The sequence below is a fragment of the Nematolebias whitei genome, chromosome 21 (genome assembly GCF_014905685.2).
Source record: "Nematolebias whitei isolate Nwh7 chromosome 21, NemWhi1, whole genome shotgun sequence".
Lineage (NCBI taxonomy): Eukaryota > Metazoa > Chordata > Actinopteri > Cyprinodontiformes > Rivulidae > Nematolebias > Nematolebias whitei.
The window spans coordinates 34008660-34013551 of NC_056518.1; the positions used below are offsets into that span (position 1 = coordinate 34008660).

A 4892-nucleotide genomic window follows, 5' to 3' on the forward strand; every position below is an offset into this window, starting at 1 on the left:
CCTCACACACACACACACACACACACCCCTCACACACACACACACACACACACACACACACACACACACACACACACACACACACACACACACACACACACACACACACACACCGGTGTTTAACTCGGGACAATGAGGGCGGGTTGAAATATTTATGAGTCATGGACGCCAGGTGCCAGACGCGCGCATGATGGATGCTCTGCAGGGCCGTAAATGTGGCGCGTTTGGGCCTCTCTGTTGAAAGCCCGCCTGGCCTCTGAAACGCACGCGCCGTTAACCCGCGCTCGTCCTCATTAAGGCCCAAATAAAGTTGAAGACGCGCCAACCTGCAGACACACTGAAGAGGTGACGTCATTAAAGCGCCACATGTTTTACTGACGTCAGGCCAGGCCGGATGACTGACAGCTGCTCCTTCACTGCGCGTGTCCGTTTGGACAGCCGCTCCGAGACAAGAAATCACTGCGCGCGTCCTCATAGAAACCATTAGTGGTGACTGGGATTTCCCTCAGGATCCCCCCCCCCCCCCCCCCCCCACCCCCCCCCCCCCCCCCCCCACAACACCCCAGCGGCGCCCGGGATTTCCCCCGCGCCCCCCCCCCCCCCCCCACACACACACACACACACGCACACACACACGCACAAAGCTCTGCTGCTTGTTGCGGTCTGAAATGTGAAGAGAGTGTTTAATATAAATCAAAACTGCTCAAAATATTTTTATTTTCTTGGAGCTTACAGATAATAAATAAATTAATTAATTAAAAACGCTGATTGTCTACATCAGTGACATCAGTGGATGCATTAGATTAAATAGAAAACAAATTATAACTTCAAAATGAAAAAACAAAACTCATTTGTTTAATACCCTCGCAGAGATAAATTAATTTAAAAATCATTTTATTTTGAAAAATAACTAGAGCTAAAATTTCCCACAAACTGTACATTTATTTATTTATATGTAATTTAGACTTTAACAGAATTATTTGTCCTTATTCTATTCTGAACATTTTATTGTGAATGTTTATTTACAATAAACATTTTATGAAGTTACAGCTAAGACACAAAAACAGCATCTAAACTACAGCTGGATCTCTAAATAATATTATTGTTTGTTTATTAATTGTAGCAACTTGTTTGTTGTGTATTCATCAATAAGGCCAAGCTGGAGTTTGATTGGTTTAAGGAAAATATTGAGAAGTTGAAAAAAACAAGAAAACAAAAAACAATAAATCAGATCAAGAATCATTGAACTGCTCTGCGGTCATCTTTGTTTAGAGGGACACATTTTTAAACATTTCTAAACATTTTTAAACATTTCTAAACATTTTCTAAACATTTTTAAACATTTCTAAACATTTCTAAACATTTTTAAACATTTTCTAAACATTTTCTAAACATTTTCTAACAGTTTCAGATTTTTGCATTAATTCGACCAATTATTATGATAATTTTAAAAAGGGAAAAATAAATGAAGAGTTCATTTTCGAGCTCAAATTAAACTTTATAATCCAGGATGGATTTACTGCACTTTATAAAGAAGTTCGTTTTTTAAATTTTTTTTTTTTTTTTTTTTTTTACTGCAAACATGATCCTTTAAAACAAACTTAAAAAACAAACAAACAAAAAAGCTGCAGCTTCTTGAAGCTGACGGGATTTAATCAAACCGTTTCAGGAAGTTGGAAACACATTGATCCGTTTTAGTTGATCCAGAAACACCTGCGGCCTGAGATGGATGGATGAACGGATGGATGAACGGATGGATGGACGGATGGACGGATGGATGGACGGATGGATGAACGGATGGATGGACGGATGGATGAACTTCCTTGTCTCGTTCTAAACTGCTGTTTTACTTCCTGTCGGTGTTTTCAGTCTGATGACGCAATGAATAAATCAGCTTCTATGAAAATCATAAAAAGTTTGTCATCCAGAAAATCCACAAAGTTCTACCTCTTGCAGGAGAAACACTTGAAACAAACAAACACCTGAAACAAACAAACAAACAAACAAACAAACACCTGAGCTGTTATAGTTTCTTCACATTCTTCCATCAGGTAACGCTTCAAACGGTCACGTGACCAACGTTAAACGGTAAAGATGCTTTGTGAAGAGTCCCGGAAGAAATCTGTAAATAAATAAAATACTATTTATACAAAGTCACGTGACGTAAAGTGGAGGATTCCACAGCGCGTGAAGTTCTGGAGGGAAATCTCCACGTGGCTCACATAAACACGAGGGCGCTCAAAGCAAACCTGATGTTTGCTCAATGAAACGGTTTAGTTTAGTTTAGTTTAAACAATGAAACGGTTTAGTTTAGTTTAGTTTAAACAATGAAACGGTTTAGTTTAGTTTAGTTTAAACAATGAAACGGTTTAGTTTAGTTTAGTTTAAACAATGAAACGGTTTAGTTTAGTTTAAACAATGAAACGGTTTAGTTTAGTTTAGTTTAATATTCGGGCTGATCCGTTTGAACCTTTCATTTAGTGTGAGTCAAAGTAAAACTAATGATTTAGTCCAGTTGTTCCGATGTTTTCTGACTCCAGTTATTATATTTGTTAACGTGACAAACAGCTCGTGCACAGACAACACGCATTATCTCAGAGCGCGTCTGCTTCATGATGCCTTCACGGACAGTCCGAACTACCACAACCGAGCCGAAAAGATGCGCGAGAAGGCCACAAGGACAGAGCAACAACACGTGACAGGAGGTGGGGAACCAGAAAACAAACAAACAAACAAACAAACAACTGCTTCACCATATTGAAGAGCAATATTTATTTATTATTATTATTATTATTATTATTAATAATAATAATAATAATAATAATAATAATAATAATAATAATAATAATAATAATAACAATAATAAATGTGGTTGTTGTTGTTTATTGGTACTGGTATTTTCAGTAAAAATAGCAACAATAAGTGAATAAAAGTTGATAAAGTCTGTTTCTACATGAATTTTGCTCTGAAATTAATTTTTAAAACAGTTCTTATGTCTCTCCAATCATCTGATCATGTTAGTCAACAACAGCGTCTATGTCTAATAATAATAATAATAACGATAATAACAACAATACTACTACTACTACTAACAACAACAACAACAACAACAACAACAACAACAACAACAACAAACCGGAAGGTGCATCTCAGTCTAGTGTAAAAAAAAGCAGCAGTTATAGCGTCACCTTTGACCTCTGACCCCCCTGCTGACCTCAGACACCCCAGTGGAAACAGTGGAAACCATCTGAACCCGTTTCCTCTCTGCGTGAACTTTGTCCGTGACGCGGGGGGGGGGGGGGGGGGGGGGGGGGTCATTGAACAGAATAGTTCTTTATTAAACTGATCTTCATCGTGTCCTCCTGAACGGATCCGCGCGTGTTTCTTTCCCTTCAACAGCACCAGCCCGCAGAGCTGCGCGTGCTGGAACAAATATGGGGGGGGGGGGGATCATTTGTATTTATCTCGTGCCCCTCAGAGCCGCCTTGGTGTTTCATGTCTGCGCTGCCTTTCAACAATATTCCTAATTGCGCGGCTCGTGCAGGAGAGCCGTTTGATCCCCTCGCATGAAGGTCACGCGCCGCGGCCTTTAAATAAAATATGACAGCAGATGACCCACAGCGCGCGTGTCCCGGGGGGTGAAGGTGCAAAGCTGCGGCGGAGCTCCTGATCCTCAACAGAGAAGTTCACATCAGGACCAAGTGAACATTTTTAATGAGCCTGAAGAGTTGAAGCAAATATTAAAATAAATGTGTTAAATATTGAACACACTGATGGTGATGTAAATATTGATATTAGTTTAATGTAAATGTTGATATTAGTTTAATGTAAATATTGATATTAGTTTAATGTAAATATTGATATTAGTTTAATGTAAATATTGATATTAGTTTAATGTAAATATTGATATTAGTTTAATGTAAATATTGATATTAGTTTAATGTAAATGTTGATATTAGTTTAATGTAAATGTTGATATTAGTTTAATGTAAATATTGATATTATTTTAATGTAAATGTTGATATTAGTTTAATGTAAATATTGATATTAGTTTAATGTAAATGTTGATATTAGTTTAATGTAAATGTTGATATTAGTTTAATGTAAATGTTGATATTAGTTTAATGTAAATGTTGATATTAGTTTAATGTAAATGTTGATATTAGTATAATGTAAATTAATATTCTGATTCTTTTGTCTGATGTCGACATGAAAAATAAAAGAAGACACGAACCTGCTGTGATGTCACTGTTACAACTATTATAATAATTTATTTAGTTTATTTAAATCGTTCAAGTCAAGATGAAAGATTTGAAAGTTTTATTTCTAAATGATTAAATAATAAAATCCAGCTTCGGCTCAACACGCACCTTTGTTGTATCTTTTTATTCCCTGATGGTTTTTCACGAGTTGATCTGTTCACGAATTATTTTTAAATCCACATGTGAGTGAAGATAAACCCCCCCAATCTGTCTCAGTACCAAACATGTTGGTTTATACTTTCTAAAGAGGAGGGGAGGAGGAGGGGGGGGGGGGGGTGAGGAGGGGGAGACATTTCAGTTGACTTCTCCTTTCCACCAATAACAGCGCAGCTGCGCGCGCTCCTGCCCAACCAGCGGCGCGCTCTGGTCGGGAGGCCGGCCTCCTGAGTGGAGCAGATAGAAATGTAAGCCTCTCACGCGCCTCCAGGAAACAGAAAGAGAATTTAGTCCCTCTTGTTCATTTTTGCACAAGAACATTTTGGTTTCATCTTGAAGGCGACTCAAAGCGCGGGCACGCTGGACGCTGAGCTGGACCCACGCAGGACGCGCCAACTGGACACCGTTTTCTTCTTTGGTGGTTTTAACACGATGGGTGAGTTCAGAGTGGGGGGTTTCTGTTCTCTCTCTGTT

At 38.5% G+C, this 4892-nt stretch overlaps 1 protein-coding gene across 1 annotated transcript in view; it reads right to left on the reverse strand.

Annotated features, from left to right (window-relative positions):
* dtnbb (dystrobrevin, beta b) overlaps window positions 1-4892 on the reverse strand; it is a 302359-nt gene that overhangs the window by 279133 nt on the left and 18334 nt on the right. The window lies entirely within an intron of this gene.